Source organism: Numenius arquata, chromosome 1 (assembly GCF_964106895.1).
Source record: "Numenius arquata chromosome 1, bNumArq3.hap1.1, whole genome shotgun sequence".
NCBI lineage: Eukaryota > Metazoa > Chordata > Aves > Charadriiformes > Scolopacidae > Numenius > Numenius arquata.
In genome coordinates, this window is record NC_133576.1 from 91,859,244 (window position 1) to 91,885,177 (window position 25,934).

Consider the following 25,934-nt stretch of genomic DNA (forward strand, 5'->3'; position numbering starts at 1 on the left):
ATTTATTATGTGGCAGGGGGTTCAGTACACATCTAGTGTCAGTTTAGGTTACCTAGAGCATCTTTGAGGCCTACAACTGCTGCTCCAAAAAGTCATGGGTCTTCCATACAGATGTCTCACACAATCTAGAATTTCTGAAATAACAGCATTTGTTACATAACAGAATCAAACCTCCATTTTTTTTGGTGGAAAATATAAAGAAATAGATTCCTCAAATTTTCTGCCATGTCTTAGTTAATAACTAAAATGCCTTACATAAATCATGTCTTATTATTCTTTACCGACTACAGATGAAACACAGATCAGAAACTGACAGCTATTTTGTGGCCGTCATAAAGAAGTTGAGTTCAACTTCAAGCCTTATGGCAATTGACATGAACCTATACATTGAAAAAGTTCTCTTTCTCCTATAGATGTATGTAACCTTTATCAAAAGTTCCGTTATGGCAGACTAGCACACTTGTCGCTTTTAGTCTTTTACATATTCTTATCCCAGGACATATAGGAAGATGATGACGATGACGATTATGATGAAATCAGCATGCTTATTTGGCAACTGCGTCCACAGTTACTTAACGTCATTAAAGCTTCATGAGTGTGTGGTTTCTTCATCAACTGCACAACTGGATTAAGTGACTGTTACCTACTACTAATTTCATTATGCCTGCTTGGTATCTTTAGGTGGTTTCAGACAGAAAAAAAGTGAAGTAAAACCAATTCCTTATTGCTGATAACTGATTCCCAATAATCCAAGCAAGTCACCTGACCAACGTCATCCCACTTTAGACATATGAAATACTTCTGTTTGTAATTTATTACTGAAGAGAAAAGAGAAAGTTCTTACATCAGAAGAACCAACTGGTGGCTGGATATAATTTAGCTCTATAAACCTAAGGTGATTACTGCCATACGAGGCTTGTAGCGTATTCAAGACATATAGAGGGCTGGCAGACAGGACACATACCTTCCAGGAGTAATGGCTGAAGATGGATATAAAACCTTACATTCAATTTGGCCTCCCATGTTTCAAAAACTGAATCCTGGTGTGTGTATTCGCTCTCTCCACTGCCTGGGTTGCCTAAATGATTTACATTAGACACTTCTCTTTGGAGTGAAAAATGGTTGAAATCATCCTGAGCCCAAGGCTATGTATAAACACTGAATGAAATAATTGAAACACTTGTCCTTTGAGGAACTCCATAATTAACAGATTTGGGAGGCAAATGCAGTCCAGCATCTAATCTGATATTGAAGAAAAACACATTTCAACATGCAAAGTGGCTGCTTCTAAAACTTCATATTCAGTGCAGTCCACCTAAAATATAGAATGAAAGAATAATTTAGGTTGGAAAGGGCCTTTAGAGGTCACCTGGTCAAGATTGTTCTGAATGGTAGCCCTATCCTCCAGGGAATCAGCAATTCCCTAATTTGACATAGGAGTTTCTGTTTCCTCCCATCAGCCAAGTTGCTAATGGAGACACGAAACAGTATTAGCTTCATTATCAGTTCCCTAGGAATGCCACCAGTGGAACTTCAAACTACTAATCACTAGACTTTCAACCTGATGGTCCAGTCAGTTTTCCACCCAGCTAAAAGTCCACCATTTGAGTCTTTATGTCTTCAATTTGGCCTCAAATATAAGAGATCACGTTGAAAGCCTCGATCCACTAGTATTTTCACCTTCCTTCTATTTTCTCCTCAGTCCATTGACAATGGGGAGCGAGAGTGAGTCAGGGTAGGTGTTTGGCTTCTGCCTGGGATCAACCCATCACACTGTCTTAATACACAAATTTCAGTACTTTTTTTCTGCATGATAAAAAGTGAAATCATGCTCATTACACTCAGGCAAGTGTTGTAATTAACTGCACTCAAGTTGCATAATAGATATGAATTCTTATATTTATAGACCCTCTATTTTCCTAGTATACAACTATTTCCAGGTGACTTCCTGGAAATCCAGGCCTCAGCACAAGTAACTGTTGCTTGGAAAGACAAATGCCAAAACCACAAACATCCCCGTTTTTCTCCTTTCTTTCCTTCATCTTTTAGTGCTGAAGTATGATGTCACATGTTATGGAATATCCCTTTGGTCAGTTGGTGTCACCTGCCCCAGCTGTGTCCCCTCCAACCTCTTGCCCACCGTTAGCCTACTCGCTTGGAGAGTGAGGCAGTGGAGACAAAGCCTTGATGCTGGGCAAACAGTGTTCAGCAATAGCTGAAACATTGCTGTTGATGCTATCTTAGCCAGAAATGCAAAACACAGTACCGGATGGGTTGCTATTAAGGAAGTTAATTTCATCCCAGCCAAATCCAGTACAAATGCATTCTCCGTAGCAGCCTGTTTCATGTAATCAATTAAAAAACATAGTTGTCAGTAAGTTGGAGAAAAGCCAGTCTCCCCTTTCTGATAATGATCACTGTCAGGTTTTAATGAAATGTTATGAAGTTATGCCTAAGACAGTAATGCAATCTATACATGGAATAATTATCTTTTAATCCTAACTCATTGCAAGTGTACTGTGTTTTGCATTTCTGTCAGTTTTTATAAAAAAAAATGGTCAAGGTAAAAAGATGTCTTGAACTACTTGTCTGATGAACGTATTTGTCTGGGGAAAAGTGCAGATGGTTGAAGCCCTCCTTGTATCCATTAACCACATAAATGAAAACTAATTAAAAACAGGAATTAATGCCCTATACAGCAGATGGTAAATTAGTTCAGTGTCTGCAAAACTTCTATGTTTAACTGATCAAGTTCTTTCTAACAGGCCCATTATAGAAATAAGATTTATCCAACAATGAATAAGATTTATGAGAGTTTAAAAAGTAGTATCTATAGTTTACACACATTCTGAAGAATGCACTAGATTCTTTTAAAGATAATATCTTGAGAGGAATAAAGTTTTAAGGAAGACCAGCAAAAATGCTTATGGATACCTTATAGAAATAACTCAGTATACTAGGACTCTTCAGACTGAAAATGAGATTTCTCTGGGGAAGGAGGTGTGATAGATTTCTATAAAATCTTGCATGGCACGAATTGTTTACAAAGAGATAGGCAAGAACTAGGGGCCATCAAAAGGAACTAGGTTCAAAACAGGAAAGAATGAAATGCTTCTTCATGAAAAGGGTAGCAAATGTATGGAAGTCCTTGTCAAAAGGTATTTGTGATACAAGAAGTTAATGTGGATGACCCCGTGAAGATTTTTTGATTTTAAGGCACATGTATATGGTGTTAGATATAAAGTTCATTACTTGAGAGTTCCCCGTCAATAAGGTAATGACGGAATGGGAACTACTGAAGCAAAAATATGACAGTTTTGCCATAGCAACAGGATGATGGTGTGACAGTCTGTGAACAGAGTGCAGCTAGGGCAAGAACTATCATTTGCAGTGACAAGTGGTGTCCCTCAAGGGTCCGTGCTGGGACCAGTACTGTTTAACATTTTTATCAATGACATAGACAGAGGGATTGAGAGCACCATCAGCAAGTTTGCAGATGACACCAAGCTGTGTGGTGTTGTCGATACACCAGAGGGACAGGATGTCATTCAGAGGGACCTGGACAGGCTGGAGAGGTGGGCCCAGATGAACCTCATGAGGTTCAACAAAAGCAAGTGCAGGATTCTGCACCTCGGAAGAAACAATCCTCAGTATAAATACAGACTGGGGGATGAGGTATTAGAAAGCAGCCCTGAGGAAAGGGACTTGGGGGTGCTGATGGACGAGAAGCTGGACATGAGCAGGCAATGTGCTCTCGCAGCCCAGAAGGCCAATCACATCCTGGGCTGCATCAAAAGAAGTGTTGCCAGCAGATCCAGAGAGGTGATTCTGCCACTTTACTCTGCTCTGGTGAGACCTCACCTGGAGTACTGTGGGCAGGTCTGGAGCCATCAGTATAGAAAGGACATGGACCTGATGGAGCGGGTCCAGAGGAGGGCCACCAAAATGATCAGGGGGCTGGAGCACCTCTCCTATGAGGACAGACTGAGGGAGTTGGGGTTGTTCAGCTTGGAGAAAAGGAGGCTCTGGGGAGACCTCACAGCGACCTTCCAGTACCTGAGGGGGGCCTACAGGAAGGCTGGGGAGGGTCTGTTTACAAAGGCCTGCAGTGACAGGACGAGGGGCAATGGCTTTAAGTTGGAGAAGGGGAGATTTAGATTGGATATTAGGAAAAAGTTCTTTACCATGAGGGTGGTGGAACACTGGAACAGGTTGCCCAGGGAGGTGGTTGAGGCCCCTTCCCTTGAGATATTCAAGGTGAAGCTCGACGAGGCCCTGGGCAACCTCGTCTAGTTGGGGGTGTCCCTGCTGACTGTGGGGAGGTCGGACTAGATGACCTTTGGAGGTCCCTTCCAGCCTGGACCAATCTATGAATCTATGAATCTATGACTAATCATGTGGGGAAGTAGTCCCAAGGGGAAACCCACCTTTCATACATCCAATCACATTCAGGGTATGGCACCAATGCACTGTGAGAAGGATGACTGACAGTGGGAGAGGTCAGCCCTGAGAGGTGCCAGGCCCTGCAGATGGTTGTTCTCGAGAGCTCTGACTTCTTTAATCAGACAACAGCTGTTGCCCCACTGCAAGGAGGACCCAGGAGGAATCACAATGCACAATCCCACATGACACCTGCCAGGTACCCAATGCATACCTGGTTGGAGGGTACACTTGCAGGGATGCACAAGGGATTGTCACTTGTGCAGAGATGTCTACAAGTATCTGCGTTTCATGTATGTGATGAATGAAGGTGGCTGGGAATCATCCCCTTCTTTGCTGCAAACTTTTTCCCATATAGACAATTAAACAAGTTGCACGTGAACTGGCATGGCTCATATCATCCAGTGTGCTCTCCACAGTAATGGTGCAGGGGGAGAAACAATAGCAGCTGGAAGAGTAAACTTTTCAAGATTACTAAAATAAAAAAACAAACAAACAAAAAAACCAAAAAAAACCCCAAAAAACCCCAACAACAACAAAAAAAAACATATCAGGGTCAGGAAATTCCCAGAGCTGAAAACTGTTGGAGATTTGGAAAGAATTATAAATGTTTCTCCTGTTAATAGTCTTCTATAAGCATCTGCACACAATCATTGTGAGATACAGGACATTGAGCTAGATGGAGCCTTGATGTGAAGCCAAGCATAGCCATTCCTGTATTTCTCAAAGAGAAAAAATGTTAGCTGATTTTATGCAACACTAATCTCTGAAAGACTAAGTACACTTAACTTGTTAATAAATCTTCCATGAAATTATCCATAAAACCTGCCAATTTTTCTATCACAGAAAACTAAAATTTGGAAACTAAGGTCATGCAGAAAGTGAAGTAGAAAGTTGTCAACACAGTACTCAATATAAACCAGTGAATTTTGTGGATTATTATTACTGGATTATTGTGAATTATTATATTTTATTTATGTATTGTGAGTTTTGTATTACCTTACTTTGAACACCAGTGTTGAGGTGTGAAGACAAATGACTAGACCTTGGCCTGAAGTTTAGCTAACTAAACATCTCATGAGAAACTGTGGGACTTGACATGAAAAAAATGCTGGCCGTGACACATAACAGAGCAAGAAGCTGACAAAAGCTACAGATAGCTCCATGGAGGGATGGGTGGATCTCATATGTGGTTAAAGAGGAATTGTGCAAAATTCCCAAATATTACAGGCAGCTGAAGGGAAGCACTGGAGACTTTTGAAAGGCCAGCAGTGCCTCAGCAACCATGAGAGATATCATGTAAGAAAGAGATGATCCAGGTAAAGGTGTCGGAATACATCAATTCCGAGTATGTTTACTGAGTGGAAACAAAGAGAAAGGGAAGAATCAAGGTTGATGTGGGAGGAACCAACACGGTGTGAAGGGGAATAAAAGGGGTTGGTTTTATATAAGCAAGCCACTGGTCTGTCCGGACTGATCCCTGTGCTGAATCACCACTCTCTCCTCTCTTACGTGTGGGTATACTCTGGTCTACAAGCAGGAGCAGGAGCAGGAGCAAAGAGACCTATAGGAAAAATACAGTGAGTTGTAAGGCCTACCAGATTCAGCTTTCTCCAGTGATGTGAGCACCCATAAAAGATGGGGAAAATTACTGAATGGAAAAAAATGTCTGCTGAAAATACTGAGCAGGAGAGATTGCCTGCCAGTCTCAGCTGTGAGCTTGTGAACTAGGGCTGGGAACCAGAAGCATGTTTGAAAAGTGCAGCTGGCGTCTTTGAAGTACAGCTGGGTACCTAGAAACCAGAGACATCCTTGAGATACCATTGATATGCATAAACCCAAGAAACTGTAATTGCAACTTATCATCGGAGAAAGTGGAAACATTCTGGGAAAATAAAATTGGTCGGAAGGAACAGAAAACAACATCATCTCTTGGCTGTTACAGGTCAAAAATAGAAATTAACTGCTTTTATTGGCTTTTCAATAAAATTTTTCAATTGGCCTGAGCCCTCTTATGTCTCTATGATATAAAAAGGACTCAAATTTTATCCAAAATGTAGCCTCTCTCTCTCTGAGAACTCGTCATGGTGCATGTACTTTTCCTTTCCTAAACAGGCTGAATTCTCCACATTTTCTGCATTTTCCACATTTTTATGAGATCTTGGACTCTCACCAGGCACACCCAGCTGACTCTGTGATGTGGATGATCTTTGAAGTGAGACTCTGTTATTTTACTGGTCCCTCTCTGGGCACACTTCTGGGGTCGATTCATTTTGTTGTCCCGCCTCTGGAATGGTTGAACCTCCCTCTGGGACCAGTTTGTTCTCCACTTCAGAGTGGTTTGGCCCCTTCTGAAATCTATGTAATTCACTTGATAACAGTATTATATATATTCATATAAGTAATCTATTATAGGTATATCTGCTGTTATATTGCTGATAAGTTACTTCACTAATTTTAAGTTTATAGTAACTTGTAATGGTATATATCTACTTAGTTGTTGCTGTTATTGGTTGCTTCGACATTATTGGTTTCTGCTGTTATTGACTGCTTCCATACTACTGGTTGATACTGTATTACCGATTGCTGATAATAATTTTTAACAGCTTGATATATATATATACTCACTTTATTAATCATAGGTATACTTGCTAGTGGTGATTTGAGAGATATTTGTAGTAACCTATAATAAAGTAGAGAAATTGAGCAGATAAAGCCTCCATGTCTTGGTGTATTGCAGAATCCTACAAACCAACGGTTGCGGTCTCTACACACACACACAGATTGCGTAACCCTTTTGGTAGTGACACACAGCCAAATAACAATCCCCACTTCCACAGAGAGTCACTATATTGTCCTTGCAGCCCAAGGCCTGGATGGTACCATTCCTCATCCTGAGCTATATCTGTGATGAAGAGTCTGAAGTACCTGGGAATGATTCCTCTGGACCCTCACTGACACCGCTGTTGGTAGCAAAATTTCTGGTCTTCCTTTGCAATCTATGATGCACAAAAATGACCTGTTAATTGTTTAAGTATCAGATAATCTCCAATTTACCAGGTGAATAGGTGTGTGCCATGTCAGTTCATGTTGTGTCCTGCCACGTCCTCCTATTCTCATTCCTGTCCCTGCACTCCGGAAGATGATTAGAAGTATAATACTCCCAGATCAGTAATGAGTAAAAACAATTGAATGTGCAGGCCTTTTTCCAATCATGAATTATGCAGCTGGCTACAGAAGCCTTTAGTAGCTACCAGAAGCTGGTGGATAGTTTTACTGAAAACAGAAATTTGGATTTAAGAAAAAACAATAAAAACGAACCCCAAAAGTGACTTAAAACATAAACAAACCAAAAAAATACTTGAAAAAAACTGGGTTTTTTAAAAAATATATATTTGTAAAAATATTATACTATGCTATATATATTTAATATATTTCTTAAATACGCTCAGCATTCAATTACAGTGATAGTTTAGAGATCTATGCCATGTCACCCTGATGTAATTTTCACTAACATTTATTATATATGCAGCTCTACTTTACTCTGCGGGTTCACAACAGTGTTACTTGACCCATAGAGTTCTCACCCCACTATACTGTGTTAACAGGGGGCCTAAAGCCTTTTTACTTCCCTTCCCTTTTACGTTCCTCCTGGAGGAGCTGTTGCATCCTATGTATTGTGTTCATAGCAACATATGTCAATAGTTAGTAGTTGTGTATACAGCTGATTGAGATAAGGCATTTTTCACTTGTGTGTGTATCTGTGTCCTGGACCTGGTAAATTAGGCACGATTTCAGCATATTGCAGTCTGTATCTGAAGCTTCTAACACCAGCAGTGGCACAAGACTATAACCTGCTGGCTAAGTCATGGTGATTGAACTACGGTTATCTTCTTCACAAAAGCTCTTCGGTCCTTTCTTCAAAGTTGAAGCTATAGCAATTGGCTTTTAAATTCTGCAGATTCAGTCCTTCACTTCTATACTCATTTTGGCTGGGATAGAGTTGATTTTCTTCATGGTGGTTTGTATGGTGCTAAGTTTTGGTTTTGTGACCAAAACAGTGTTGATAACACAGGGATGTTTTAGCTATTGCTACTGCTTACACAGCATCAAGATCTTTCTTTGCTGCCCTGTCAGAGAGTAAGCTGGGGGTGCACAAGAAAACGGGAGGGGACACAGCTGGGACAGCTGACCTCAACTGACCAAAAGGATGTCCCATACCATATGACATCATGCTCAGCAATAAAAGCTGGGAGAATAAAGAGGAAGGGGGGATGCTCAGAGTTACAGCATTTGTCTTCCTAAGTAAACGTTATGCATGATGAAGCTCTGCTTTCTTGGAGATGGCTGAACACCTGCCTGTCAATGGGAGTTAGTGAATGAATTTCTTATTTTGCTTTGCTTGAGTGCCTGACTTTTGTTTCACCTATTAAACTGTATCTCAATCTATGAGTTTTCTCACTTTTACCCTTCCAATTCTCCTCCCGACTCCACTGTGGGGGTGTGAGTGAGCAGCTGCACGGGGCTTATCTGCCAACTGGTGTTAAGCCCCAACAACTTTATAAAGTGATTCCTTTGAGGTCCTAATGTTTCAATGGTACATTTAAAATTACATGGATTGCGCCCTTATTTCATTCCATAGATTGTAGTTGAATTATGGATGTGGTAAATATTCCATGTTTCTTTTCTTAATAGAAGCAATTGTCCTAATAAATAGAAAGAAAGACTATAGGAGCAATTTTAGCAGTCCTAAATGGCCTTAAAGTCGCCAATTACCACACGTAGACTTTAAACACTGAAATTGTCATCCTGAGGCTTTTCATATTGATTCTTCATTGCTTCTAAATCCTTACTTGCAGGAAAAATCATTGAACTCTCAAATAAAATTGTTTTTTCTTTACATTACCATGAGAGCTTCTGAAACAGAGACTTAATCCATTTCATTACTGCAGTACTACTTAAGTTGAAAATTTAAATTAAGTCCCTGGAAAATGAAACCCAAAGAAGTTCTGGATCTTGGCATCCATAATGATTTTACTAATATTAAAATATAATTTTAATGAATTTACAAATTAAACAGAAATCTTTCCACAGTACAATAAGTTTTAAGTCAATAAGAATTAAAGGAGCCAAATTTCCTCACCATCATCTTTTAATGGATTTTAAAAGGTTAAAATGAGAATGAGAAAGATTTTTGGATAACTATACTGTAGAAAGCACTCTATTATCAAGTCAATTATAAAATTTAACCATTTTTAATACATCAGTTTCTTATTCTCTGCTACCTCTGGTCTATGTCTTTCTCCCTATCTCTCTAAAATTAAATATACATGGTTCTTCCAAGTCTGGGGGCCTGCATTCTAACTGAGAATTTAATTTTTTTATTTAATTATTTTAGAAAAAAAGAATATCTATCATTGGCCTACTCTCTATTGCTGTTCTTTTTTACCTATGTTCCCATTGCTTTTATTCTTTTTGTGTGTCATATTTTTTCCTTTATACAGATAGTACTTAAGCTCAACATCTTCTACAGTGATGAACTCGGTGATCACTGAGCTATCAAAAAGAACCATCTTAAGTACCTTGCCTACCAATATTAACTGTAGTTTGCTGTGAACATGGTCTGTATACAAGGTAAATGAAAGAAATATGCTCTGTCATCTTATGTCACCCAAAAAAAGGATTTCCGTGCCTTAACTGAAGTGCTGTCATATTACACAAGGTAAGGCCTTCCAAAGCAGGCACAGATCTTAGAGGCTGGACAATGAAGACTTGCTACCTTCATAGTAAAAATGCAGTCCATCACTTATGAGAAAGAAGTTCATATTTTCCATGCTTGTCTATTAGCTTTTTGGTTTGGATCAGGAAGCAACCTTTTGATTTTCTGGCCTACTCTGCAGAGCGATCTTGGAGTGTATGAACCGGATTCTTTTAAGGTGAGACTTCACTGGAAGGTGTGCTTTGTCCTAATGAACTACAATCACTAAAACAGAGTAAATTTTTTTTTTTTCATAATTTTTCCTTTTATTTTCTCCCTCTTCTTTTCTCTGTGTGTGTCTTAAGTTTCCATCTTTATTTCTCCCTGGTAGTCTAACCTTACTGGTTTAGCTTTGGCTATGCTTTCTGTGGCTTGTTCTGATTCTTCACACATTATTATTAAGTTCCCCAGCTGCCAAGTTTGTTGCTTGCAAGGCATTTTGAAAGCATGTTCTAATTTTACGTCACAAACAACCTTGTTATTTAGTGGATGAGACCTCTAAAATTACAAATGTAAAATTTTCATCTACTACAAACTTCTTCACATTTCCTTTACTTTTTCACTTTTTAAAATCCACATAAATTTGTTTCAAGTGTTCTAATGACATGGTGACCCTTAAGCTTTTTCATTATTTTGTTATTTTTTAACTTTGCTTTCTCATCATCTATATTATACACATCTCTCCAGTAGGAGCCCAGACCTGCACACAGTACTCCATGTGTGGCCTCATCAGTGCTGAATAGAGGGGAAGGATCACTTTCCTCAGCATCCAGGCAACACTTCTAATGCAGCCCAGAATACCATTAGCTTTCCTTGGTGCAAGGGCACATTGCTGACTCGTGTTTAACTTTGTGTACACCAGGACCTTTTCTGTAAAGCTGTTTTCCAGCTGGTCAGCCCCCAGCTCATACTGGGAGTGGAGAACTTAGCATTTCCCTTTTTGGAACTTCATAGGGTTCCCATTAGCCCATTTCTCCAACCTTTTGAAGTCCCTCTTGATGGCAGCACAAACCTGTGGTATGTCATCCACTCCTCCCAGGTTGGCATTGTCTCCAAATTCTCTGAGGGCACATTACTCATTCATCCCAATCATTAATCAAGAAGTTTAAGAGGACTGCACCCATCTTTGATGCCTGAAATACACTGCCAATTACTGGCCTTCAACTAGACTTCATGCCACTGATCACCACCCTCTAGGTGCAGCTGTTGAGCCAGTTTTCAATCCATTTCACCATCTGCTTTTTGATGGGTTTGTTACTGGATTTTGTCTTAAAAGTGGGATTCTGGCCAGTCACATAGCACCTTAAGGTAGCTACAACTTTGGCATCTACAATATCAGTGATCTATAGCAATTTTAGGATTCATGAAAATGAATAGGGAAGTTTATGATGCAATTCACCTGAAACATTTAAGATATTAATCTTCGGAAAAATCAATTGCTACTATGATGGTTTTATTTCTATCTATTGAAAGAAAGAAATCTGGATTAATAATGCTTCACAGTCCTTTACATGACTTAACCTTTGTAATGCTGTGTGTCTTCCACTTGCACTTCTGTAAACCTGCTTTTCATTGTCTCTGTAACTGTTGACATAAGCATTTGTGTCAATGTTTTTCCAAAGCCTTTGTGGTAGCATTTTTCCCTTGTTTCTGTCGGGCTGCTGGGTTTTGGCCATCCAAGCCCTCATACTGTTGTTGTGATAGATTCTCATGGGAGAATTTTTATAGTTGGAAGCAGTATGAGAATCATCTCTGTTCCACCTTTACTTTTCTCAGCCTTTATTTTGGAGCTTTTAGTTTATATTAGATGAAAACCATATCTTACTGAATAAGAAAGCAGGTAACGGTCATTTAAATACCAGCTAAATATTAGTCAATAATACATCTGCACAAGACTTAGCAATCTGTCAACATGAAACACTTGGACCTGAGTAAGCATCCTCCAGTCAGCACTAACAGCAGCCTAAACAGAACAACCCATAGGGAATTCAAACAGATCCTGATGAAAATATATAGTGCTATGGAAAAAGCATGGTGAACATCATCTTTACCACCTGTTGCACAGAAGAGACTGCACAGAAGAGGTCACTCGCGGGGACTCCATTGCTGCTTTTCCTGACTAGCCACAGTAGATAGTTTTCCCTTTCTCTTCTCGTTTCCTCCCCTCCCCTCTTCCTGTCTTTTTAACAAATTGTAGCACTTCACCATTTAAACTCATTGAACTTCAGGTCAGAAGGAAGAACTCATATAATTCTATATATATATTGGACATATGTTGAAGATGTTAAATCCTGATTTAAAGGTTTCAGGTAACACAAATAATTTTCCTCTAATATTTATTGTACCCTCTTACAAAATATGAGTGTCCTATTTGTGAATTGAATTTTCTAGCTTCAGAATGGGCTACAGACTTAGTTAAACCTCTCTATTGTGTGTGAAGGATTTAGGTTTTGAAACGAGAGAATGCATTTAGATGATAGTGTGGGAAGGCACATCCGCTGCAGGAATACTGACCAAGTATATGACCAAGTAAATTTGCAGCACTTTCAAAATAGTTAAAACATCTTGTTTCCTAATAGGAGTTTATATGTCATCCATGGCTGTAGGATTCTTGCTTCAGAGATATTCTTCTGACAGTCCAAAAATGAAAAAGAGAATGAATTTTCTTATAGAGCTAAATTAAATAGAATGTGACAATCTCTGTGCTTCATGGACATCATCCAGCAGGGGAGTTAAACCTGTGGTTAAGTGCTTTGCTGGATGAGGGCCTAGCAAACTGCGAGGGAACTTTGGAGTTTTTCCAAAATGGCTAATAAGTTTTCCCCTTGGCCATAGTGATGTTGATTGCTGAATATGTCATAAGATGTATTAGGGAATCAAAAAAGCTGAGGTTGTTAAAACGCATCTTATGATTTTGCTCTGAATCTCACACCAAAGGAAATTCTTTAAGCTAAAAGAAGCAGAAAAATAACCCCGGAAATATAGAATTCAAACTAAGTGTCACATTGAGAATTTTCAGACATACTTTAAACTAAGGAATTTCTAGATGCCTCAAAAATATAGTGACTTTGGGGAATTTAAGGAAATGCAGTATCTTGCAGCGTTAGTATTACATAAAGATTGAAAATAGAATGGAAAATTGGGTATCAATATATAGGATGCCTCAGACCACCCACATCTGGATCTGAAAAGTTACTAAATTAGAAACAGATTAAATTCTCCAATCAAAATTCACCTAATGTTTCTGAAGTCATATAGACGAGTTTCATAGAAGTCTTCTACACTTCATTAAAAGAAAAAGTGCCCAAAAGGAACTCTCTTCTATCCTAAGACACATTTTTCTGATCAATAACACTTTGGAATTGTCTTTCTCACTGTATTGATTATGACACAAATCTAAATGACCTATTTTGATGAGGCACCCAAATTTTAGACAGTTGAAATTATGTGAGATTAATATTAATCTTACAGTATCATATTTTAGATGGTGAATATACTTTTCCTTCCTTATCTATGAATTACTGAAAAGTATTCTATAGCTTTATACCTAATATGTTTGTGATATGCATGGATTTCTGTCTTTCTATTTTCTCTTTTTATTTTCATTATAATGTTATGAAAGGTCAGAGACCTTATTTTACAAAAGATTTTAAAAATTTTCAAATGGTTACACTGATAATTGCACCTATATATAAGAATTTGTAAAAAACCCCTCAAAAGTGCAAAAGACATATGCACATGATTGTAAAATTATTAACATTTAACCCTGTAATTTCCAGGGTTGCATCCTCAATTATATAGACATTTTTGTACCACACAGCTTGCACCAACTTATTAATGGACACGATATATGTCTGTAGATAAGAGAAGCCCCTTATCTGAAGAGGTAAGTGGATGAACCATAGAATTGGAAGGGACTTCAGCGATCATTTGGTCCAAACTTTCTTGGCAAAACCCCAGTCTAGACAAGATGGCCCAACAACCTGTCCAGTTGAATCTTAAAGATGTCCAATGTTGGGAAATCTGCCCCTTGCCTGGAGAGATGACTCCAATGGTTGATTGTTGTCATGGTGAAAAATCTTCATTTCGTGTGTAACCGAAATCTCCCCAGGGGTAACTTGTACCCATTACACCTTGTCATTTCCACGTGACTCCTTGTAAAAAAGGAGTCTCCATCTTCTTTATAGCCACCCCTTAAACACTGGAACATGGCAATAAGGTCTCCCTTAAGCATTCTTTGGTCACCTCCAACCTGGTATACCAATACTTAGCAGGATCTCAAATCCCACAATATTGTGATCACTTGGATCATTGTGAACACTACTGTTTCTTGTAATGATAGATTCACTTGTGCATATGCTCATGGAAAATTGTACTTTGTATCCAATATTTGGCCAATAGATTTTTCCATTGATGTGTTGATTTTCACAGAAAACAATTCAGTACTTCCACTAGGTACAGTCCAGGCCTGCTGTGCAACCAGACACTGACAGGTCTGCAGCAGGCACAAGGAAAACACTCAGCACTTCTTCATGTTTTCTCAACGTATCTCCATTAACAGGATGGACAATACACAAACTATAAAACTGCTGCATGTCTCACACACTTCAAAACACTACATTTGCCCTCTCTAAGAGGAGAAGTACCGTTCCAGGAGACCAGGAGAAACAAACAGGTTCTCATTATTGTTAGCAAAAAGTCTTTCTTTAATTCCTTGCCCATGTTGTCAATAAACTCATAACCAGCCTGAGCAAGCATGGGATCAGCAGTTTTTTTCTTGGAGTGTAATTCTTCATCCTCATTTCAGAAGTGTTATGCTGTAGGTGGGTTTTTCCTGTAGTCATGGCTATATCATAATTTAGAACAGCTGGTGGGTAGGCAGCAAAATCTCAGCACAGACCTATAGTGGGATGCATTGTACCAGCTGTAAGATGCCTACATGCTGCGTGCTGGATTCCTTGTGCTTGTGCAAGAGAGGCAATACAAATATCTTTTAAAATGATATATCTACTATGCAGATAAGTACTGCCCCTCTACAATCCACGATTTGGTATGTGGGTGAGGGAAGAGACAAATACATAGCAGTACACGTTTATCACTGCCAAAACTAAAGTATTTCAATATCAGTAGACATCTGCTTTTAGTCAATTGAACCACACACACAGCATCGAGGGGCAAAAAATTTGGCTCATATCTAGAATTATAATTTAATACAAACATATTTAATCACATATCATTACAGAAAAGATACTTGCAGAAAATAATTCATGTTGTAAGGGCATGAATTTTCATTTCTTGGTTCACTGCACCATCTCACTTCATAACCTCATCACTTATTAATAAGACAAACATGTGTCTTCACTTTTAGGGAGCTGTTTCACAGGAAAGGTGACAATGCTGTACTTCATAATGACTTTATCTCCCCAGAAAAGCTATGCTAAGCCAAACTTCACTTAATGAGTTTTCTTCACTTAACACCAGTTGCCGCTTTTTTTCCTTTTCCCTCCTCAATTTTTAAGCCTTAACTTACTAAATATGGCAGGTAACAGCACAGGTTAATTGAGAAGGTTTATTTTTTAAAGATAGGCTATTTTTATGAATTCATGCATCAAAGCAATCAGTCTGAAATTACTGCTTCAGCATAATTATTTGTTTGGAGCAACAACCATCCAATGCAATGGCTTCCTAAAGTAAGGACATTTCCAATTAACAATCATTGCTCAGGTCTACCCTATGAAAGACGCATACTTAAGGCAATTTGGCAAAAGAACCAAGCTTATAAGGCATAGCCCATTAAAGTGATAAACTTAATAATTACAGGAGTAAGATTAGAAAAAAAGTTAAAAAAAAAAAAAAAACACAAAGAAACAAACCAAAAAAAACCCCTACAATGTTTTTCAAAGGTGAGAGAAAAGAACAAACCAGCTAGCAATTTTTTAACTATTTCCATATTCTTATAATATCCTTCCACTTGCCAGGATGTAGAGTCAGATGAAAACCAGTATTGACAGAAAAAGAAACCCCAAAGAACAACCTCTTACAGAGAGATCATATCAGTTAAGCATTTTCTTTTTCATAAGGATATAGTGCCCTGAAATATATTGGGAGACTCTACATGGAGTTGAAGTCTACTCATTGTAATCAATAGCAGTCCAAATAGTAAAAAATATCTAAGTAATACAAAAAGGCTTAATTAATAATATCTTTAAACTTGCTATACATGTTTTTTCTCTCATGTACCCTTTCTCTTTCATGCTACCTTTAGGGTCCTAGCGCTGAGTGAGAAGTTTTGGCCTTTATCAAGCAAAGTGGGGGTTATACTGAGCAATCAGTGCCTGGTGGTCCCTGCTGGGAGGAGTGGGGTGACCATGGTGTGTGTTGCCCTGTTGGCCCAAGTGCAGATGTTCCCCTGCGGAATGCTTCTGCTTGGCTTTAGGAGGAGCTGAGCCTTCTGTTCCAGAATAGCACAAAATTCTCCACTTCTGAAAAAAAAATTAACTGTACAGTGGTATAGCCTCTTCAGATCTGTAACCAGATCTTCAGAACAAATTTGTGCTCAGCAAAATAGTAACTAAGTTACTGAGTAACTAAAGTAAAGAAAGCGTGGGTAAAGAGGAATTTATGATGAAGGACTCTGCTAGATAAGGACAGGACATAATGTGATAAGCTTCTGTTCAATAGTATCTAAAAAGCATCTGAATTACCTTGGACTCTTTTTTGATGGTATTTGTGCAAAAATAGCTGGAAATATTTTTTATTCTTACTACAAAAACCTACTCTTGTTAAAGTTCTGTAGCTATGTGAACTGTAAATATCTACTGAAGTTATATTACTATTATTGTCATGGCAACATATTCTTGCACAGACTAGATACTCATTTTACTTTTGCATGTTTTCAATATAAATTTTTGAAATATATTGTTATAAAATAGTCATTAGATTGTCTAGGAATAATAATGGTTAGTTTTTCCTGAATCCATGTTTAGTATGTCTGATGACTTAATACTATGGAGGAAAACAAGTAAACAGATTTTTTTTCTTTTCTCTTTCGTACGTGTTGCACATTTCAGTGGAGTGAAAAGGAAGAATAACAGAATGCAAGCGAACAAAATCAATATCTGGCAAATTTTTGCTTTCCAAAATTACAAAGGTCACTGAGTTATTAAACTGTTTTTTCTCCCTTTAAAAAACAACAACAAAACCTGAATAAGGGAAGCTATATCAATATGTCAGATCTCTTACCTGGCACCTTGAATTGCAAAAAATACTGTGCCTAAAATTCTGAGAACCAAGGCCCAAGACTTGAACTCTGGCACTGTGTAAATGCTGGGCTACTGCTGGAACCTGAAATTTCATTAGGTCTGCATAACATAGTGCAGATTTACAAAAGAGCTAGATTCAGTTCCTAAGTTGGATCTTCTCCAGTTCTTACTCTACTTTGCTATAAGAAAAGTCAAGCATTGCTGCTCCATTTCTAACTGAAAATGAGTAAAACTCTTTGCAAAGAATAGTCTGTATTTTACCTCTTTTACCATCTCCTCCTTAATCTGGGTCTACCATAAAGTCAGCTACAGTTAAGGTACTTGAAAATTGTACAATTTTGTAATTAATTAATTTTTTATTGAATGCACAGAACCACAGAATCACAGAATCATGGAATGATTGAGGTTGGAAGGGAACTCTGAAGGTCTTTTTGGTCAAGCTCCCCACTCAAGTAGGTCCAACTAGGGCCAGTTGCCCACAACTGTGTGGAGACAGATTTTGAAGATCTACAAGAAGTGACACTCCACAATCTCTCTGGGCAATACGTGCCAGTGCTTAGTCACCCTCACAGTAAAAAGTGTTTCTTGATGTTCAGATGGCATATATTGCGTTTCAGTTTGTGCCCATTGCCTCTGGTCCTGTCACTGGGCACCACTGAAAAGAGCCTAGCTTCATCTTCTCTGCGCCTTCCCTTCAGATATTTGTACACTTTGATAATACCTCCCCTGAGGCTTCTCTTCTCCAGGTTGAACAGTCCTAGCTCTCACAGCCGTCCCTCACAAGAGACATGCTCCAGTCTGCTAGAATTCATGTACTCCAAAAGTATTGGAAACACTTACTTTTTTAGTTGCATAACTACAATCTCTTGTAGGAGAGAAAAAAACTGATGTGTTTAACAATAAACTATGATTTACCTTTTGGATTGACTAGAGCTCAATCTCAGTTCTTTCAAAATACCTTCAGTAAAGTACAAATGCATTCTCTTTATGATATCTGTAATAAGAACAATTTGGCTTGAAATTTCCCTCTTGTTATATGGGAAAGGGACACCCTTTGTACTTGTTTCACAGTCTTAAAAAGTTCAAAAAAGTTCAAAACTACCGTAAGCTAATAGTACTGTTCTGTTTTAAATACTTAGTGGTGACCTCAAGTTTTGGTTTCCATTGCAGAAAGATAATATGAAACAATAAATCAAACTATAAAGAGCAGATATTTGTGTTCATATAATTTCCTCTAATACTTCAAGTGAAATTTAGCAGAAAATAATTTCAAACTTTGATTTATCGGTGTTTGGTTAAAGACTAAGTCCTGAATCAGAGGAGCATGACGCTGTTAGAACGTATGATCATTTTTGGAAGGCTGGGAGTGGCAATGCATTTAAAACCCAAATAAAAGGGAGAGGGAATTCTTTTCCCTTTAATTAAGCTTCAGTGTTGACAAAAACTATTATATAGAGACAACTCTTTTGTCACTCAAAAGAAATAATAAAACAGGACTATCAGAGGTTATCATGCTAATTGCTACAGTCTGGCACTTCATTTCATAAGCACTTAATCAAACAAGTATTGTTAACACTGTCAGAATCAAAATATTTAAATGTAGAAAATTCTGTTTAAAAAGAAAATAAATCACTTGTGATGACAAAAATTGTCAGAAGTATCACACTAATGTCTTATCTATCTATCTAAAGTTATCTTTTTCTTGCAGCAGAGTCTGTCTCAATGTTCAAAACACATTAAAGACAAAGAAGTTTAATTTTGCCATGAGACATCTTCACCAAATTATTTATAGACTCCTTTCGGGAGCTGTCAATCTTCTTTCACAGTAAAGTTTCTTATAGGGCACTGTAGCACTTTGCTACTGTAGTTCTTAGCACAATGAGCCTGGTTTTGATTCAGTCTTGCCCACCACTGCAGTATATGTCCGCAATAGAAGGAAGGAAGGAAGGAAGGAAGGAAGGAAGGAAGGAAGGAAGGAAGGAAGGAACCTTGCTGATGAGTGTACAAATTCATAATAATCTCAAGAAAATTAGAATTTAGTTTTAATATTATGAAGTTTCCTGACTCTATGAACAATTTATGAGAGAACAGAATGAAGAAAGCAGTAGAAGTAACTATTCATTTTATTCTAGTAGCATGGAATACTTGCTATATGTGATCATGTGGAAAATCTAATCTTGGAAGAGACATTAACCTCTTCTACTAGAACTTCTGGAAACACCTATCATAAATCAACAAGAGGATTATTAATTGATTTAGTCTTGACAGTAGAAGAGGATGGCAGGAAAGCTTAGGCTTGGGAGGCCAAAAGGATGGACGGAAAACAACATACTAGAGTTGAAATGGCTGAGACTGATCATTCCAATTAAAAAAAAAAAAAAAAAGTATGTGTGTTTGTAATTGAACTTTAATTCAGTTATTTTCTTAAAAGTTTTGACACTGGTAACTTTCTTTCAATGTGGTGTTATTTTCAATCAGTACCTTATGGTTTATGAGCCAGGTGTTAGCAATTAGTCACTCATCACAACTGTCATAGAAAAAATAAAAGAAAATTAACACCAGCAATTGAAACAAAGGCAAAATCATTATATTAGCAGTAATCAGGCAACTTCTTTCTACGGTTTGCATAATGAAAAGCAGATGTATAATTCACATAGGCAATTAAAACACTTTAAATGTTTAAAAAGCTCTCATTATGTCAGAGGTACAGGTAATACCCATAATATGTGAATAAGTAGAGATATAGATTACTTGTCATTCAAAGAATGGTAGCAGAGGAAGGGCAAACAGATGATAACTAACAAACATAGAATCATTTAGATATGAAAAGACCTTCATGACCATTGAGTCTAACTGTAAACCTGACACTGCAAAGTCCACCATTAAACTATGATGTCCCTAGCACCACATCTACACATCTTTTAAATAGGTGGTGACTCCACCACTTTCCTGGCAGCCTATTGCAGTGCTTGACAACCCCTTCGGTTAAGAATTTTTTCCTAATATCCAGTGTAAACCTGCTGTGGTGCAACTTGAAGCCATTTTCTCTTGTCCTATTGCCTGTTACTTAGGAGAAGACACTGACCCCCACCTCGTTACCACCTTTCAGGTAGTTAAGATGAGAGCTATGAGGTTTCCTCTGAGCCTCCTTTTCTCCCGGCTAAAAACCCCAGTTCCCTCAGCTGATCCTCATAAGACTTGTTCTCTAGATCCTTCGCCAGCTTTGTTGCTCTGCTCTGCTTTGGAGCACCTCAGTGTCTGTCTTTTCCATACTGAAGGGCCCAAAACTGAACACAATACTGTGTAGCTTAAACAGTGCCGAATACAGGGGGACTACCACTTTCCTCGTCCTGCTGGCCACACTATTTCTCATACAAGCCAGGATGCTATTGGCCTTCTTGGCCACCTTGGCACACTGATGGCTCATATTCAGCCAGTTGTCAAGCAACACCAATGTCAAAGTCTTGAGAATGTAATGGTAAAGTGCAGTGTTGTCAGCCACTTCATGTCAGACTAATTGTGGTGATGCTCATCACAGTGGAATGTATAGAGTGGTATCATATAGCAGTCTAGTTTCAGAAGTACTAGACACATAAATAAATTATTTGAAATAATGCAAAATTACGAATTGACCCAGTAAGATTCTGAGCTGCTTGGTGCCCTTTGCAGTGAATTTATAAAATACAGTTGTCTGGTAACCTGTATTTCTGCTAAGCATGTGAAAACAGAAGACATCGGTATCAAATTTGGTAGCATAAGGAGAAATTAGAAAGTGTAGTAAGAATCCTTACAATTTTTTAGTATAAATATTAAAATTAACACTATTGAGTATGATTCAGTGTTGATGAAAATATGTGAATATGTAGCTGTTTTTCTACTAGGAAATATTATAAAGGAGAATATGCCTGTATCGTACATTTTATGGAACTTTTTGTTGTACATAAGTGCTAAATTAGAAGCTTCATACTCTACAAACAACAGGGATAACTAGTAGTATTCACAGGCCACAATCCTTTTTTGTCTCATGATAGTTTAGTTAGGAGTTACTGTTTTAAGTCTTTATAAAGGCATTGTAAAAGCAAACCAAGGTAAATAACAAGCGAAAAAAATCCATACAGTTTTTCTCTTGTGACTTTCTACTTCTTGCTCAACAATTTCTTCTAGCCTCATTGCAGTCTTAATCAGTTCTCTTGTTATTTCTCACCTACTACTTCTGTATATTATTCACAATTTTTACTTATGCCTTATTGATCTAGAAAGTATGCTAAACATTTATGTGGGCTCCTCAAATCATTAAAACTATACTACTTTAAAAACACTGTGAAACAAGAGAATCATCTCTTTTGACATGTACCTAATGTTTTTAGCCCTTTTGCAAGCAAATACTCTAATAAGATTCCTCAGTAAATCAACGTGTCAGTCAATAAATTAATGCATAGCTAATTATATGTGAAAAGAGTGTTCAGATTAAAAAATAGAATGCGTATAAAATGGGGAAAAGCAGAATTAAGGGATGTTATATAGTCAATTTTTATCACAGTAGCACACTTTTTTATTCCAATCTGTTGAAATACTACTCTGGAAGCATAATTACTTTCATATTTTGGGGCCAATAAGCTTTTGCATGGAATTCAGGAGATTTTCCAGGCCCTACTACTGCAGTATTGAGTGACTCCAGGAAAGTTATATGTCAGTTTCTTTATCCGTAAGGTGGAAAAGTGTCAACGTCCATTATAAACTGCTGTTACTTGCTGCTGAAAGCATTATTAGTTAAGCGACACAGCTGTTGTATAGCTAGTCTTGAGTAAACAGCTAAGAACTTTCACAGTGCAATAATCAATTATCCAAACAAAGAGAGGAAAACATAAATCACTGTTCAAAATGAAAGAAATTGCTAACTTATACGTTGTAAATTTGATACTAGCGTCTTCTGTTTTCACATGCGTAGAAGAAACAGATGGCTGTATTTTAAAAATGTAACGTATTTTATAAGTCTAGATTGCTGTATTTTATTAGAACGGTTTGGAAGTTTGAATTAATGATTTAATTAATTTTTTAATTCGTGATCTAAATTAATCTTTTGTTGTTTTTCTAAAGAGGGTGCAGAAAGACTGTAGAGACACGGGCATCTCCTGATGGGTAAGCAATACTATGAACATCTCTTTCATTATTGATAAGTAGTCCTACCTGTCTGTCATCTGCAGGGGATCCAGTATTTTAGAGCAACATTTTGCTGCTTCTTTTCTAACAAGCTTTTCATATAACTTTGATCTTATAGTACATCACACTTGGAATGTGAAGTCTGGGACAGATTAAAAAAAAATTCTGCATTTGCAACCTTGAAATGGAAACTTTGTTATACAGACATATAATTTTCTTTTTTTTCCTGTGTAACGTTCTGCAACCATGTAGATGTAACTGACTGCATATACTAATTTTAACTGATTTAACTTTTTTAATTTTTCTTTGTACATTTGATTTATTTTCTGTGGTTATTATGGATTAATATGTTCTTTTTTAAGATCAGAAGGGAAGTTATTTTACTAAACTGACTTGGCATGGTTGCTTGGATTTCAAGTTGTTGATGGTGTCCTGAGATTTGGCAGAGCACTTACTTTCGAATAAATGTCATAATGTTTATAGTTCCTTTTCATAGCTTTGATTGGAAATGCAATTAGGTTTATTTCCCCAAACTCATTGTCCTCTGTTTTATTTTATTTGTTCTTGATATTTGCTTTCATTAGTGAGTGTGTGTTCATTTAAAACAGATGTGAGCCACTGCAGAATAATGTATTACTTCATCTTCATTTTACTGCTTCCATATTTTAATTGTAAATACGTAGTTGCTCATTTGAATATTGGCACACTAGTGAGAACACTGAGATTTTAATGACGTGCAACATTTATTGAACTAATACAATCTAAGCCTCTCTTAAATGGGATAATGATAGTTTTACAAGATTAGAAAAACTGAACAAAATCACATCATTAGAATCATAATTTTAAATAGGGATGCAAGTTAACTGAACATGCCCTAAATCATACATCTCTATGGTTGCTTGTACCTCAAAAAGATGCATCAGTATATTATGTTCTGCCAATAATTTAAAGAAATACTTAAACAAATCTTGGCAGATTTAAAGAAAACTGTTCCAGAAACTCCCTCTGCACATACACACATAGCCAATCCATTTTAAAATACATCACTTTCTCTCTTTCACTATATTATATGTATGTGCACATTTTATATATAGATAAACATACGTAGGCAAATACAGACAACTTATATGGTTAATTGTTAACAAATTCTTCACCCATAGAATTTGATTCATTGATTGTATCAATATCAGAGCTTTGGCATTGACATGTTGAAATTTGTAAACTATGTACTGAAACAAATGTATTGAAGTCTGCAATTTGTGATGCCATGTAGAAAAATAAATATGCAAAAATAACATAGAGTCTAACATATTTGATAACAAAAAGAAAAAAATAACGTGAAAAAACATTGAAAAATTAGCATGTAGCCATTACTTTAATAGACAGACTTTACAGTGTTTAGAGGAATCTTAAGACAAATTATTATCAGAACTAGAAATCAAAATAAGATGACATTCAAGAAGGTAAATTATTTATGCAAGTAGACAAATAGAATGATATATTTAGTTGCAACAGTAAAAAAGCGTACTTATTCTACCTCTCTGGAATTTTATTCTGTACACAAAATATCTTAATTAACTGGAAACCACACTTTTCTACAGAACGGAGACTGGATGTTATGGTCTTCTATGCCTTGCTATAAATTGACTCTGCTTATCTAAAATGCTACAGTCAATATGAAAATTAGAACTTAAATTTAAATTTTCATCTAATTTTGAAATTATTAGGTCATATTATTTAATAGTATATCTTGTCTTTATTGACTCCAAAGCTTTATTTTCTTATTCCACCTTGAGAAGCTAGGGAGAGTCTTCTATCACAGGATTGCTATCAGGAAGTCTCAATTTTTTCACGAATTGCTTGCTAGAGGCATGCTGTGCCCATGCTTTATTTAAATGGTGAATTATATTTGATTTCTTATAATATAAGAGACTAGCATACTATTTATTAGTATCACTTGACATTTCAAATCTCTTTCATGGTTATCCCTACAAACCCTTCCCATTTTACTCATTTGGAATCTTGTGTCTTGGAAATATACCCGTATTTTCCCCTGAGGTTGCATAAATTTAAATGTTTAAGCATCATGTTTCCTCACACTTTTTCTAATGCTAATGACATAATGTTTCTCTATCCAAATACAAACAGAAACTGGAGATAATGTTTCAAAACTGGAGATAACATTTTATCTCATTTATGTTTTCAGACCTCATGCAGTTTTTTTGTGTATACGGCAGAAAAAGAAACAAGCAATCTATGGAATTATATTTTCAAAATAATTATTTCACTGTGACAATAAAGATATGCTTTTTTGTGTTTTGTTTTTTTTTTAATGTAAATTGTATGAAGCGGAAAAAACACTGTTATTAAAACTTTCTAACATTTGATTCTGTATTCTAAGTAGCATTTTTATTTCTTAAAATGTATGACTGAACACTTTTTTTTTTCATTACATTATGCTAGAAGACAAGCAAACAAATTTTCATCCTGAAATGTTGACTTTTAATCAACATACTACAAGATATAGTTGACCTGTAACAATGGCCTCTAAAGATAAAACCTAAGGCAAGAATTTATTTTCATTTGCTTGGAATCAATAGTATCCTATTTATGAGACTGTAATCACTATATGTAAAATGGATGAAAGTAGAACAAAATTAATGCCTATGAAACTTTGCCTGATTGTTCTGGAAGAATAGATGAATAGACAGGCAAACATCAAATAAGTAGAAGTATGAAGATTTTTAAAAAGCTTTAAGTCTGAAAATTTCTAATCATCTTTCTCTAAGCGAAAACTTTGGTGTTCTCTTCTTCAGTCACTTTTGGTTTTGTCTTAACCTGTGTCTACTTTGCTCCCTAGTCCTCATTGCACTCATGACACTGCAATGCTTAAAATTTATCCCAGGTAAAGATGGAGCTTGAATACTATATTGGTCTCAAAATTGGAAAGTCATGGGTTTGATGGATGGACCACTGGGTGGATAAGGAACTGGCTGAATGGCCGCACTCAAAGGGTTGTGGTCAATGGTTCAATGTCCAAGTGGTGGCCAGTGATGAGTGGAGTTCCTCAGGGGTCGGTACTGGGACCAGTGCTGTTCAACATCTTTGTCGGAGACATGGACAGTGGCATAGAGTGCACCCTCAGCAAGTTTGCCAACAACACCAAGCTCGGTGGCACGGTCGACACGCTGGAGGGAAGGGATGCCATCCAGAGGGACCTGGACAGGCTTGAGAGATGGGCTCATGCAAATCGCATGAAGTTCAACCAGGCCAAGTGCAGGGTCCTGCACCTGGGACATGGCAATCCCAGGCAC